Source organism: Haemaphysalis longicornis, unplaced genomic scaffold, assembly GCF_048455015.1.
Source record: "Haemaphysalis longicornis isolate Haplotype H1 unplaced genomic scaffold, Haemaphysalis longicornis Haplotype H1 scaffold_3, whole genome shotgun sequence".
NCBI classification, from domain to species: Eukaryota; Metazoa; Arthropoda; class Arachnida; order Ixodida; family Ixodidae; genus Haemaphysalis; species Haemaphysalis longicornis.
In genome coordinates this window covers 182,678,931-182,694,573 of record NW_027526335.1, presented here as the reverse complement: position 1 = coordinate 182,694,573, position 15,643 = coordinate 182,678,931, and the positions used below count along the sequence as shown (strand labels likewise).

The 15,643-nt window shown below is 48.4% G+C and overlaps 1 long non-coding RNA gene across 1 annotated transcript; it reads left to right on the top strand.

Moving 5' to 3' along the window:
• Window positions 1-1,772: 1,772 nt before the first annotated feature.
• Window positions 1,773-4,545, top strand: LOC144173608 (uncharacterized). The gene is made up of 3 exons (XR_013323333.1): window positions 1,773-1,931; window positions 3,431-3,539; window positions 4,048-4,545. It is a non-coding gene; the product is annotated as an uncharacterized LOC144173608 (long non-coding RNA).
• Window positions 4,546-15,643: the final 11,098 nt, after the last annotated feature.

The following is a 15,643-nucleotide window of genomic DNA, read 5'->3' as shown; positions in this document are numbered from 1 at the left end:
GGATCTGGGGGGCGGTGGCGGTGGGCTGCTGGCACGACACTGCTCCGGGGTCCTTACACTGGATAGAATTGGAGGCAGTGGTGGAAAGTCGCTGTCATTTGGCAATATAGCCGGGGCTGCAACTGGGTCGGCGGTGCATGCGAAGTCGCGCCAGCCCAGAGGATTGCAGCGCTGTTGCATGAAGCAGAGTGCACGAATGTGGCCGGCCAGCAAGGCCACACCCTCGAAGCTCGGGTGTAAGCCGTCCGCAGCGAGTACTCGGCAGGCTGGAAGGTTCTCAAAGCCATGATCGACGAAGCAAGCGGACAAAGCGTGAGTGGCGGCAAAATTCGCGGAGAAGTGAGTTGAAACGGCGTGCCTTTTCGTTGCAGCAGCGAGCGAAGCGAGAGATGCGGTAGTCGCGGCGGCGGTTAGCGGAGCAGGGAAGAATGAGACTGGCGTTAATAGTGGAAATGTTCGGTCGAGATTCCAGAATGAGGTCAGTCAGTGAGCGGTAGTCAGAGAAAGCATGTTCAGCGGAAGTAGAGCTGAGATCATTAGTACCAACATGCAGAAAAACTGTAGTGGCAGAGGCAGGGATAAAGTCGATCAGTGAGCGTGCGTCAGCAATGCATGCGCCAGGCTGAGAAACAAAAGCGGGGGTTCCAGGGCAGAGGGGATCGAAGTGATGATACAGATACTTGTATCATCACTTGTATGATCTTGTATACTTGTATCATCTGCCCTGGAACCCCCGCTTATATATATATATATATATATATATATATATATATATATATATATATATATATATATATATATATATATATATATATATCGTTCGGATCCTACCTGGCGGGCATTTTTTCACCACTTTCTTTCCGAATAAAAAAATTCTTCATCTGCATCTGTTTCTATAACCCACCACAAGCTCCCCTTTGCTTTCCGAGGTTTTCTTGACTGCCAACCCTTATTCTGTCTCTCTCTCTCTCTCTCTCTCTCTCTCTCTCTATATATATATATATATATATATATATATATATATATATATATATATATATATATATATATATATACTGAAGGTAGGGCGGCAGTCTACCACACTGTAAACGCAAACTAGGCGGAAATGGAGTTTTAATCAAGTAATGTGCCCTGAAAAGTACTTATAGCAAAAAATGTACTCCCTAGGCATGGTCTAAAAATGTGGACGAACCTCCATGGTAGTACCGTTGCCCATCCGTGTGGCAAAAGGGAGGATTTAGAACCACTTAACACCATTTGTGAGATGGCGTTCGGTTCCTTGTATAGTACCACGTCCAAAATAAACTCCCCATCTGGGATAATCATCTCAAGCGGGCGGTCGCCATGTTAGTCTTCTGTTGTTTCCGTGTATCAGCACTTCAACCGTGGACTAATGCTAATTTGAATGAGAAAGCAGGACGCGACGGTTGCATGCAGCTACAAAACCGATACCGTACGTATACCCGTATAGATGCTTCAGCCAGCGCGATCACAGGCAGACAGCGCACCGTGTTGTTTCAATCTGTTTATTTTGGCGATAGGTGTTGTCAAACTCTGCTGATAACAAAGAGACAGTTCTCGCCGTTGCAAACAATTGCAATGCTCATCTGCTTCGCTTGCTTGCGCATATATAGACGATTGAAATTCTCGTGCCAGCGCGCCAACGCACCCGACTGCAGCGACTCAACTTGCCCTGGCGGCACGACTTGCTGCCCGGATGTAAACAACCTCCGTGCTATCAACGCAGCGCGGACGGTGGCTCGGTCGCTCGGTGCGGCCGGAGCTTCAAGCCTCGCCTTGGGCCATCGTTTTTTCTTATTTGAGAAGGACTAGTAGTGCCATTTGGTGGAAAGATTTTTATGTGCCCCTGTCACACGAGGAACGGCCGCTAACAGCATTTGGATACGGCGACAGCTGTGGACCGCTCGCTGGTAAGTGGTCTGTTATGAGTCGATGCGTTTGTCAAACGTTTGGATAGGGTTAACTGCGAAGTACCCGTGCCGCACACAGCACGTACACGCACGGGCAAAGAAAAAAGCGCACACTCGTTTTATTGTACTTGTTTGTGGCTTTTGGGGTATGCATTCGCATTCTTTTGTAGGCCGGTTTGTAACAGGGCATTCGAGATGAAATCGTTTGTCGCGCGCGGAGTCGTTTCAAAGCAACGTGACGGTTACTCAGGTAGCCGAATCGCCTCCGACAGCGGTGCATCGTCGGGCCACGTCGGTGAATATTGTGGGACTCTGTCTCTCATATGCATCGAACTGCTCGTGTTCTTTTTAGTTAACTGCTCTACTTTGTAATATCTATTTGTTAACGCTCCTGATGGCTTGCCTGTCCAAATATAAGTCTTTGTGTTGTTTTCGTTCAAGGCTGTGACTCATTCTTAGCGCTCTGGTCGGCGAAAGCCGCAGATCAGACGGCCACCCCCTTCGAAAACTGTGCCCTGTAGATTCGGTGGGGTTGTTTGCTCGCTTGAGTCGACTCTTCACATCTAACAGCGTACCCTATTAAGGAAATGGTGACATGCGTAAAAGATGCTATGAGCCTATCGAACGATTAAATGCATATAGTGTGGACCACGACGGCGACGTGGTTGGAAACCGAAATGTTTTTATTCCCTTTCGGATGATAATGAGGGGTCTGTATACAATCAGGGCCCGTCAGTCGCTAGCTACGGCCACGTAATAAACACAAATTCATGCCCTTATGGAAGAGAACCGAGTTTGCCGTAGCATGACACAAGTCTGCCGGGCATAAAAAAGGATATCATTTTTTAGAAGAACAATGCACACACTCTTGTTTTGTTGGTAATAACTTTGTCATAATCAATAGTAAGACCATACACAAAAATTACTCGATTCATCTGACACTCGATTTTGACACGGAGTTTGCAGCTCTGAAAAGTGCACTGTGGTTTTTCGTGAGGGAAACTTCTACAATCACGGTAAATTAACTAAGGCAGGTGTGTGTGGCATGCAGCGTTGGTAAGTTTGCGAGAATAGCGTTTCCATTTCAGCTGTTTTTTTTTTGGTTGCCATGCAATCACAAGTAATTTGGTGCCATGAACGAGGTTTACGTTAGCTAACAAAGCTGTAGTAAGGGTTGCGGCTACAAATGACCTTATGCACCAATCATGCTTGTCAGCTCGGTGACACAGAATATTAAGTTGTCTGAATACGGATGACTGAGTCGCCTAGTTTATCACTACTGTAAAAAAAGAAAGTGTTTTCTGACCCAGTGAAGGACTTTCCTGTATGACTAGCTGTGTTATGACAGATGACCATACTTGATGAGACAAGCCGTAACAAATTAGCTTTGGATGTAACACCAGGAGGGAAATAGGCGGAGGTATCTGCAAGTATAACTGAAACAGTGGGTGCCTGTCCGGCATGAATTCATTATTTGCTTACACGATTTTCTTCTGCAGATCCTGATACATGATCGAGTTGAATGACTTCATAGATCTTGAGGCAGGATAGGCTGTGCTGTACAAGGCAAGGCTGCATTCGGAAACCAAGTTGGCCCCTCCAGCAGAAGTGAGTATTGCCGCGGCTTGCAACAGCCGTCCAGCTCGAAAAAGCTGCACTTTTTCTATGAAAGTGAGCCACCATGGTAGGGGAGAGGCAGTGTAAGGGTTTGCATCTTTAACTGTGTGCCCATTCACTTGAATAGATGGAAGCTGGAATCTTAAAGCAAGAGACAGCAGTTAACAAAATCATGCAATACCAAAGTGTTTTTCAGTCAAAAACAAAAACTAATCTATCAACCTACAGAGACTTGCATTTTATCTTCACTGTCATTTAAAGTTGTACTCGAGTATATTGTGCGGAAGTAATATCTTTTTTATTGCTGCAAAAGCCACGACGGTTAATGTACTGGCACTTGGTTTTATGAAGCCTTTGCATTCATAATTTAGGTACTGGAATTCGCAGGGAACCTGGCCTTACAATTTTATTACTGTACCGAATTATTAAGTTCATTTAACCATAGTGTCTGTTTTGAATTTTACGTGTGGGGCATTTTTTTTCTTTTTTGCTTTTTCAGGCAGATGTTCCTCTGACTCCCTGCCTGCATTCCGTGAACGGGGAAGTTAGCCTCCACATCGATGGCCAGCGTGTCTTGACTGCATCATCTTTACTGGGAGGACTGTGTAGTCTGCATCGTTCTGGGTTTTCAACATTCAATATCCCAAGAAGGCACACAGAGCTCTAACGTTTGTGGAACATGCCTTTTTGGACCTTGCCAGCACCAAACCACGTGTGAAGGATTTAGAACTAATTAACTTTTATCGCATCAATATCGCTCACTAATATTTGTTTTCAATCTGTATTCATTGGATAGTAGTCAAAAAGAATTCCGTATTATATTTCTGACTTTTTCTTTTTTCTTTTTTTACTGAAAAGGGGATATTTGATGGGCCGTTCTGTATGCTGATAATACAGCTATCTTTCAGTGAAGCAATAATATTAACAAACTAATTTAACTTGAAACAGTTATCTAAATAATATTGGTAACTGGTGTGAAATGAATCAACTAAAAATTATCCGAAAACCACGAATTTCATGGCTTTTTATTCTCACTCTAAAGAAGCTGTCGCGATACTACCCATTCTGTTCTATATCATTGCAATTAACCCGTCAGACTCGGTCACTTGTCTTGGCGTATTTGTCTTGGCGTATCAAAACGCACTGGTATTTTCCGCAGCATATTTTTCGTTCTTTATATTACTCATTTATCCATAGCCATCTCACTGCAGTCTGTCTCCTACATCATTTATCTCTTGTGCCTTTACCACCTACAAAATGCTTGTTACCTTTCAATATCAAATCGTTGCACAGCTCTCGCTCATTTCACCACAAATTGAAAAATTGTTTTGTTGTTGTAAACCACTGCAACCATTTTTTCTTCACTTTGTGTACTTAGTACTAATGCGTACTGATAAGTTCTGATAAATACTGACGCGTTCTCGATCCTCTCGTATTATATAATGATTTCACTTACCATGCGGTTGTGTTTGTGCCTATCTGTTTTTCAAGTATTTCCAGTTCTTGTATTATTATTGTTTCTACAATTTGTTCAACTAGCACACAGCTCTCGCTTATTTCACCGCCTACTGAATTTTTTTGTTGTTGTAAACCACTGCAACCATTTTTTTCACTGTGTACTGAGCGCTGATGCGTACTGATAAGTTCTGATAAGTACTGACGCGTTCTCGATCCGCTAGTATTCTATAATGATTTCACTTACCATGCGGTTGTGTTTGTGCCTATCTTTGTTTTTCGCGTATTTCCAGTTCTTGTAGTAATATTGTTTCTACGGTTTGTTCAACTAGCATCGTACTGCTGTCTTCAATTCCTAACTGGCGTGTTATTTAGCAATGTACCATTTGTGATTTCTAATATGAGGTCGCCATAAGTATTTATTTCGGAACCTCCTTGTGTACACCATGTACCATGTAAACTTGTCTGCGAAAGTTCGTTTGAAATAAACCTGAAATCGAGAAAAACCGTGTGAAATCAGTACTCCCGCAGGGAACTAGAAATTCTCCCTTGTGGCCTTGAAAACCTCCTCTCGGAAGCCCTACAAAACTCCCCAAGCTTTCGTCAAACTCCATTCAAAAGAAGTAAATGCTTCCCTTGAACCTCCTAAAAACGCCCCTAAATTAACATAAGTACTTCCAAAGGGAGGCGTAATAGGCTCCTATTCAACCGCCTAAAAAGTCCATAAACATCACTTAAAAACGCCCTTCAGGAAGTAAAGAATACTCCATTTTGACCTCCTTAAATTCTCCCGAACATTTCTTAACACTCCCTAAATACCTCCTTTCTATAACCTAAAAACGCCCTGTTTTGAGGAGGTAAACAAAACCTCCCTGTTCCATGTAGTAAAAAAACTCCTACAAGGAGAACCACTAGAGGACAGGCGAAAAAGAACCTCTAGGGAGTATATGGGAGGAAAAAAAAGTTTAGAGTGCACGCCAAAGGAGGCATAGGGGTGTTGTTAGGTTCTTTTTTTTTACTACGGTTAGTGAAGTTAACACTTTAAATATACGTAAGAAAGAAAAACACGCGCCCAGAGTGGAGACCGAACCCACGCCTTTCGATTATATCTCGAATGCCTTCGGCTATCTGGGCGACTGCGTTCTCCTTCACTTTCTGGGGTATTTATATTTACTAGAACTGTATCTGACGCTTGAGGGTGGTAGCCCGCGCCACTCTGACTAAACGGGGAGAAGGGGATCTTCTTTTGAACCCCCGGGGCGTGACTCGAACGTCTACAGCCTGTCATGAGCGGGTAACTGGCGGGAAACCCTCTTATGCTACCTTGGCATCAAGGCTGCCAGAACCGAGACCCTCGCTAGGCTTTCGCAGAATAATGTAGTTAGGAAATGAGGGGCTCGTCGAGGAAATACTGAAGGTAGGGCGGCAGACTACAACGCCAAATGAGGCATAGGGTCTCTATGCATTCGAGATTCGAGGCATTCGAGATCTAATCGAAAGGCGTGGGTTCGGTCCCCACTCTGGGCGCGTGTTTTTCTTTCTTTCTTTCTTTCTTTCTACGTAAATTAATAAAAAAATATAACTTCACTAACGGTCAAAAATAGTCTACCATTCCCCTATTCCTCCTTTGGCGTTGTAGACTGCCGGCATTTCTTTCTGTATATATATATATATATATATATATATATATATATATATATATATATATATATATATAATCAGAAATGGGAAATCAGGGGATCGGTGAATTAAGACAGAATAAGGGTTGGCAGTCAAGAAAACCTCGGAAAGCAAAGGGGGGAATGCAGCAGGTCATAGAAACAGATTAGGAATTTTTTGAGTCAGAAAGAAAGTGGTGAAAAAATGCCCGCCGGGGGGGTTCGGATCCCACCCGGCGGGCATTTTTTCACCACTTCCACGAGTTCCAAATGTCCTGTTGCAAGAACCCAGACCTGGACGAACATTGCAAGCTCTGAGGAGAAATAAGAAAGTTGTTTCACACAACGTGGGCACGCCCTCGCTTATTCCTCTTTGCACAAACCTCCGATGCATCATGGGAACAGCCTTATCGATCACGTGCCTACAGGATCGACCAGACCTGATAGAGAAGGCTTAGCCACCACCACAGAAGCCACGTTCTTGGGATTACAATTGCAATTCTGTTCATCTCTACGTCTTTTACATCCCCCTTGCTATCCTTATAAAATGTTTGATACATTGTACAAGATGAATTAAACACGCCGCGATGTTATCCCCAGCACAACATAGTGCTGTGTACATTGCCGGATCATCCGTTCGACAATTCAACACTAGTTCATTCGCATTCCCTAAATAATAGGAGTGCTTATGGGCCCTAGAAAGAGATAGAGAGAGAAAATATAAACATTTGCAGTAAGCGCTCATGTTGGGGCGCCCGCCCGGTGAGAGTTATCTCCTAGTTGATTGATTGATTGTGGGGTTTAACGCGCCGACGCAACGCAGGCGATGAGGCGCGCCGTAGTGGAGGGCTCCGGATTAATTTTGACCACCTGGGGATCTTTATCGTGCGCCGAAATCTCGTACACACGGGCGTTTTTGCTTTTCGCCTCCATCAGAAAAGCGGCCGCCGCGGCCGGGAATCGAACCCGCGACCTCGTGCTCAGCAGCGCAACGCCTTAGCCACTGAGCCACCGCGGCGGGTAGTTATCTCCTAGTCGAGGTAGCCCTGATCCCCACTGGCTGTCCCGGTCCTCACCTCTAGCCGATGGTGGTATGCAACGACGGAGCTGGTCAGCTGGGCAAGGGCCTTAGAATATCCTAATTCCTATGACAGGGACTTTTGGGCGCAATTCCTGAACATTTCCCGGAAGTCTTCCTCCGTATCACAGAAAAGGTCGGTGTCATCCGAAAATTTTAAGTGGCGCAAGTATTTTCGATTTACTGTTATCCCTGTCTTCTCCCGATCAGGCTTCCTATATACCCTTTTGGGAACGCTTTGAAAAGTTTCTATCAGACGGGGCCGAATTCTCTAAAACGACGGCCGTCACTTTGACGCGGTAGAGGCATTTAAATGCGTGCATTACTTTGTTCGGGGGACGAGCGGGGGACCGTGCGCCTGTACAAAACACACAGCGCGTCCCCGTGATGAGGCCGGTACCAGAAACGAAACCGACGACGCGCGCTGTAAGCGTCGTTGCGCTTGACGATGGCAAACAGCTGCCGTCATTGTTATTCACTCTCTCATTGGACGGACGAGAATGGTGGGATGATGCGCTCACTTCGCAGGAAAATGGGGATTGGGGGATTGGTCGTTAGCTTCTAACAGCAGCTCTTGTCGTCACTAACCAATCTTCTTGGATGGGTATGTTGAAAATGTGGACAAGCCTCTTCCTGTCGCATCTAATTAGTAAATAACATTCCGCAGCAGCCTCTGTGGGGTTCTCCGTGTCATTATCCCTCGCATATCCAAATGATTCGGTGCCTCGTTAAGCATACAGTCATTGCAAATGTTAAGGTACCTTAACAGCGATGCCAACAACGTGCCAAGCAAGGCCAAATTCAATGCCCGTCAAGGTGCGGATACCGTTTAGAGCTTTAGACCCACGCCGTTGAGGCTGACGTATGGCCGCTGCATGCCCAAGTCGACGTAAGGCCGGCGTATATTTCGATGGGAGGTATATATATATAGACAGAAATAAGGGTTGGCAGTCAAGAAAACCTCGGAAAGCAAGGGGGAGAATGTGGTAGGTCATTGAAAGAGATGACGAATTTGGAAAGACAGAAAGAAAGTCGAGAAAAAATGCCCGGCCGGTTTTCTTGACTGCCAACCCTTATTTCTGTCTTAATTCAACGAGCCCCTCATTTTCCCATTCTGATTCGGAGAGAGAGAGAGAGAGAGAAGGATCTTTATTGATGTCTGGCGATGTTAGCAGGGGTGAAATGCCTAGCGTGCTACGCCTGATAAGTGTGTTGACAATGATAGTGTAGCGACATCACCATCGTCAGCGTCCGCGCCCCATCATCATCAGTAATGCAGATGATGACGCAGACAGAACACGATACCCTCCCCGCTGCTTGGCCGCACTCTACGGGGGCTCTCCGATTCTCGGGCCCATGTTGTCCCCACGCGACTCTGAATAAATGTAGGCCCTGCCGCACCGTCTCATCAGCCGCCTACATAATGGTGACCCGGATGTCGGCAGCATGGAGCGCCGCTTCACCTTCAATCTGCCTCCTATCCAGCCTTCGAGCACCGCCATCCCGGAGCCTGGTTCCGCGAAATTACGGCGCACTTCCGGCTACGGCGCATCGACTCGCAGGCTGAGCGGTACCACATTGCCACAGTCCTACTTCCACATGACCTGCGCATCGACATCATAGAATACAGTGAGCAACCATACGACGATCTCGAGGTCCTTGTGATGGCACGCGTCGGCACGAGCCCTGCTTGCCGTAATGACTCGGCATCGCTCCACGTCGTTGCCTCCTCGCACGACACGCCAAGCGTTGGAACGGGCAGTGCGTCCAACGGCTTCCAGTGTCGCCTGTGTCCTTGTGACGAGCCTGTGGCCGGAGCACGGTGCTACGTAACATCACCACCCGGCTTCGCTCAACATCCGACCTCCACCTTGGCTCCTTCCACGCTCTCTGAGACCAACGAGTCGACTTCCGGCACGTTGACACTATCGCTCAGTACGGCGGCCTTGCCATCTCGCCCCCCGTTCTACCCTGAGAATTCCAAGGTGTGGCTTTGCCAGATGAAGTGCTTTTTTTACCTCTACGGTGTCACGACGCAGCAGGAACATTACTTTCTGATCCACGAGCTGCTTCCCTCCAGCCTGGCCTCCTGGAGCCCGCCCTTACGACGAGCTTAGGGCCTTTCGCCTGGCGCGGTCCGGTCGGTTCCAGAAGCCAACCGCGCCAGCCACTCAGCCTTGCTCCACGGATGTCCCGGCCCTGCTGCCTCGCACCAGCCCGCTTACAGTGACAGCGTTGCCGTGCAGCAACGATGCCATGACAACGATGGCCCCATCATGCCTCACGGACCACAGCGATGCGGTAGCATGTAGAGGAGGCTGTGCTCCCCACCAATGCAGCAGTCTGTCCACCACCGCAGCTGCGCTGCCTCCACACCCTACTGAACCACCAGGGTGGCGTTTGAGGCAACCGCATTTGCCACCTTTCGGGCAAACGTCTCCCGCGGACATGGGCGCCACTTTGGCACCTAGCACACCGGACTTTTTGGGACCATGGACACACATTTGTACAGAGTGCTACACCCCATCCGCCTCTTCGCTTCATACTTCATTTTTTCCTGTTTACGTATACATAGCTCCTGCTGCCGCTCTTTCATCCATTTTTCGCGCACTTTCAAAGAGCCCGTTATTTTCATCACGCATTGCGCGCGGACGGGGGGGGGGGGGGGAAGTATCCCTGTAGCGGCATCATCATCGTCAGCGCCCGCGCTCCACAATCATCAGTAATGCAGATGAGGACGCAGACAGAACACGATGGCCTCCGCGCTGCTGGGCCGCACTCTACGGGCGCTCTCCGATTCTCGGGCCCATGTAGGCCCGAGGTTAAGGTACCTTAACAGCGATGCCAACAACGTGCCAAGCAAGGCTTTCAAAGAGCCCGTTATTTTCATCCACCTAAACAGCCTTCACAGACTGGGGAAGGATATAGATACCTTATCAGTTAAACACGCGTTTGAGCTATTCCTTAATGGTTAAGTATTTTGAACTTTCTAATATTGTCTTGTGTCATAGTCCTGATTTTATTAAATTTTGTGTTTATTGGAAGATTGATGGTGATGTAAAAGTATGAAGAATTGTATTGGTTTGTCTTGCATTTGTATGCAGGTGTATATACTTGTTACACCTCTGATTTGTATTCATCTGGATACATGGGAATCTTAGCATGCATGCCAAGTTGATTTTACCTTTGCGTATGTATGTACTTGATGTATCTGTGCGTAACTATGTATTTATACAATGTTGAAAAATTGACAACATATTCTTTTGTCTATGGTTGACAACGAAATGCTCTTGTATGTACTGTGCTCAATGTCGTCCACGTTACAGCAGGCAGGGGCCTCGTCAAGCTACCGTTGGGTGGCTTTGCTCACGCACAAAATGAGTTGTGTCTTCGTCAGTCTATACTAGGCGCCCACACCGGCCACGCCGGTCGATGCTGTTCGGCTGACAAAGACCTGTAATCAGCACGGAAGCAAACCGAGCACACCCGCTCGCGCACTCATCGTAATGATCATCATCATCGCATCACCACCTCCACCCTCTTACTCGTGGTAGCAGATGAACGTGCCTCGCGAGAGCCAGGAGGAAGAAGAACGCAGGAGCCTCGAGCGACGCCCCCCGTTATCGCCTGCCCGCCCAGCCGAGCCCAAACGGCCGAGGACTGCTCTTTGGCTGGCTCACCGCATCCCGGCAGCCAACCAAGCATGCGTCTGACGAGAGGTCCCCCCGACCTACCCTACGGAACACCGCTGCCACCTCGACCGTTCGTGGCGCCCAGGCGTGTCAGCAGAGACCGCATCGAGGAGCACCCCCTGGACACGTCCGGCCTGGATTCCTGCCCGCGCTACAGCTGCTTCGTGCTGGGCTCGGCTCTCCTTGCCTCGGCGGTCCTTTTCGGAACGTCCTCGCTGTTACTCAAGCATCTCCGGATATGCGTCAAGGACTGCTTCCCGTTGGACGCGGACCTAAGTCAGTCTCTAGACCCGAGCGTCCACCCCTGCGACGACTTCCACGGGTGAGCTAGTGCGGCCCCCGCGCATGCGCAAATTCCTTCCACAGCGAGGATGTTTACCTTAAGCTCCCCTATGCATTCAACGCATGTGTTTGAAGCGGGGTGTATACATACTAAGCAGCGTTACGTTCGTATCTGTACCAACGGGCTGTACGCATCGAGCGCCTGCTCGGTTCCCCAATAAATTGCGAAATGCGACAAACACGTGATAAAAAAGTTTAATTGGCACCAACCCGCCGTTGCTGCTTAGCCCCCCTACCTGGACAATGGGTTGCCACATTTCAGTGTCCTACACACTCGGGTAATGTGCTTGCGGATCTCAGACAAACGAACGTTTGCAATTTTCGCCTTCGTAAAGAAATCGGCTCCAATCCACGCTGTGAAGGTGGCTGGAAAGCAAAGCTTTGAACTACACCCACAATTGCCCATGCGACGTCACTTGAATTGACACACATGGCTTTACAAAGAGTGATACTAGGGATTCTGCCAGCCGTTACCTGGAATTCACGGGGGCGGCGTCCCGAACGCAGCAGCGTCGGCCACGGCCGGGCTAGAGCGGCGGACGCTGCCGCTGTAGCCTCAGCCACGAGTCGGGAGAAAGAAAACGGAGAGGAGCGTCTTTCGAAGGGTGAGACAGCGAAACCTAGCCATCCTGATGTGCTAGCTTGGGGCTACAAAACTGCGAGACAGAAGCGCAGACACCAAAACAATTCCGCATGTGAGCTCAGTGATTCCCCTTTATACCGATTAGAAAGGGGAAGGGGACGGGGGTGAAAAGTTGAGGGAGTTCATGGGTGGGGCCCGACGTCCAGGGCTCCAGATGCAACGGCTCCCACCTTGACTCTCTCGATCAGACGTAGCTGATCTTCGAGAGATGAGCTGGTAAGGGCTGCCTCCCACGTCTGGATAGGAATAATCTGTATGCTATTGTTTTCCTGGGGCCAGATGCGGGGGCACGCCCAGGTTGCGTGAAAAAGCGTGGCTATCTCTCCGCATTTTGTGCAAGTTTCTTGGGAGGAATTGGGGAACATTTTTTCCAGTCGTGATTTATGTGGGTACGTGTTTGTTTGTATTTGCCTCAGGATTTGAGCTTCTATAGCATTTAATTCCTTGTGTGGAGTAGGAAAGGTAATCCTCTTCTGCCTAATAAGCGAGAGTCTTTCTCCATATTTTTCGGGGAGGGTGGTCTGATAAGCGTGATCGTCAGATGTGCGGTGTGTGAGTTCACGCACTGCCTTGTCCGCTGCTTATTTCCCTCCAGTCCTTCGTGTCCGGGACACTATATTGTATTTTTTCTTCAGTTCAGGTGGAAGAAGGTTTTTGAGGCGTTTTGGTATTCTTCCTGCGGCAAGATTCAATACTGCTCTTTTGGAGTCTGTTATTATGTTGAGACTTTTGCTTGTCTTTTCGCCGAGTTGAATTGCCATGAGGATGGCACCAGTCTCCGCTTCTTCTGTGTTTGACTGTCTAATTGTCATTCAATCTTGCAGAGCTCCCTTGAAATCTGTGGCCACTAGTGTGACATTGGTTTTGTCACATGTTCCAGCATCCGTATATACCGTATTTTCATGATCCTTGAATTTTTTAAGTGCGAATGCACTTCTTAAGCGAGCCTGCAGCGTCCGCCGCCGTCCGCATAGCAACAGCTGCGGGTGCGCGCGCTCCTCGTCTTCCTTGGCAACGGGGGGAGATGGGCGCGCGCTGCCTGGCCGCTGACATGGCACATACCCACGTGGGGGATTGGCCAAGAATCGGGCGTGAGAAGGGCTAATGCACCCGCTTAAAGGAGTACTGACACGAAATTTCAAAGCTGAGATCCGCTTTAGCAATCAAGTACAACGACAACACAAATAGGTGTCTGTGAATAAATGCATCTTTCTTTCTTTGTAGTTGTGTGTGTGTGCGTGATCTCTCTTTCGCGAACATTACCGAACCGCGCAAATTCAACTCGTGCATTCGCACTTTCACATTCTTCCCCTCGGGGAAATGCGGGGAATTTTTTTCTGAGGTATTTGACTCTCGCTTGCCTTCGGTCTTTGTGTTCCGTGGGGTCCATGTTTTTCGGTAGAGGAAGGGTTTTGATGTGACTGCGCCGTTCAGGTTTTAAGTCCGTCATGGCGTCCAGTCGTGTTCTTTCTGGGGGGCTATACCTATCTTCCAAAGGATGGATCTCCCAGTTTTAGTGGTGGCAAGCCTTTCCTTCTGGGCGATTAGTAATGCCTCCTTGATCTCTTCGAAGGTGTTTTACACTCCTAATTGAAAGAATTTTTCCGTGAACGTGTACAATGGTAGGCCCAGTGCTGCTTTATATGCCGTCCTGATGGTAATGTTTATTCGTTCTTCGGGGTAACCATTCGCCGCGCCATCTACACTGTGCTCCGTGAGTGAAAACCGCGAGCCATCCCCCTCGCTCTCCAATCGCCGCCTCAGCCGGGTTGGCTGTTTGTTGTCCAGCACGCCACGAAAGAACCGTTGGCTGGTAGAGCTAAAAAGCTTTGCTTTAAAAATGGCCGCTGTTTTTGCTGCGCCAATGACGGAGTGTCTGTACGAAAGCAGCGTTCGTCCCTGCTTATAAAGCGTCCTCCAATTTCAAACGTCGGGTGTGGGCTACACTGAGAGAATGTAGCACTTCCTTGGCCTTAAAAGTACACTGAAATGAATACGTACAGCTTATGTTCGTGTTTGCATTGCATAAACTGGCTAAAATAAACAAAACCTGGACGTTTATTGGGCCGCTATACCTGTACTTAGTTATATAAAGACCGAAAAAAGAAGGTACCATACAACGTCCGTGTCGGCCGCACCAACTGCAGCTGTGATACTAAATGTCGCGAACTCTTCTTGCGTTGTGATTGGAAGATGTTCAAAGTTTTAAAGTTCATGCATATGCGCTTGCGTTTGTGCCCATGTTATAATTCCTTAGGAAACATGGACCCCTCCGTCTAACGACAACGATGGTTTAACGCGAAGCTTTCTGGTGACAGATTATTTGGTTGTCTGATTTTCCAAACCGCTTCGAACATGTCGAAATAGAGCAGTCGGATTGACGCGGGCTTCATAACACAAGGGACCCAGCTTCGATTCCGGCCACCGCAAGCGTTTTTTTCTTTCACTTCACCAAAAATCATTCATTATCATCGTCAGAGAAAGTTGGCTTTCCTGCACGGCGTTTTCGCGTTACCGACGCATCAGTGAGAACACTAAAGCTTTGCTTTAAAACATTTGTACTTCCGGCAACGAGCATATGTATTGTAATATAGTTGTGTTTTTTTGAAGGGCTGTCTACATAAATTTTAGTTTTGATTCCCTGCAGCAACATTTCTGACACTGACATTATCATTCGTGTGCGCGTGTGTCTGTGTGCATGTGCGCGTGCGCGTGCGCGCGCGGGCGCGCGCGCGCGTGTGTGTGTGGACGTGTGTGTGCGCGCGAGTGTGTGTGTGTGCGTGTGCGTGCGCGCGGGTGTGTGCGTGTGTGTGTGGGCGTCTGTGTGTGTGCGCGCGTGTTTGTGTGCGTGTGCGCGCGTTTGTGTGTGGGCGTGTGCGTGTGCGTGCGTGTGTGGGCGTGTGTGCCTGTGTGTGTGTGCGTGTGTGTGTTGGGGGTGTGGGCGTGTGTAGGCGTGTGTGCGTGTGTAGGCGTGTGTGCGTGTGTAGGCGTGTGTGCGTGTGCGCGTGTGCATGTGCGTGTGTGTGTGCGCGTGTGTGCGTGTGCGTGTGCGTGTGGGCATGTGTGTGTGGGCGTGTGTGTGCGTGTGCGCCTGTGTGCGTGTGTGTTGGTGTGTGTGCATGTGCGTGTGTGTGTGCGTGTTTGTGTGTGTTTGTGTGTGTGGGCGTGTGCGCGCGTGTGTGTGTGTGTGGTGTGTGCGTGTGGGCGTGTGTGCGTGTGTGCATGTG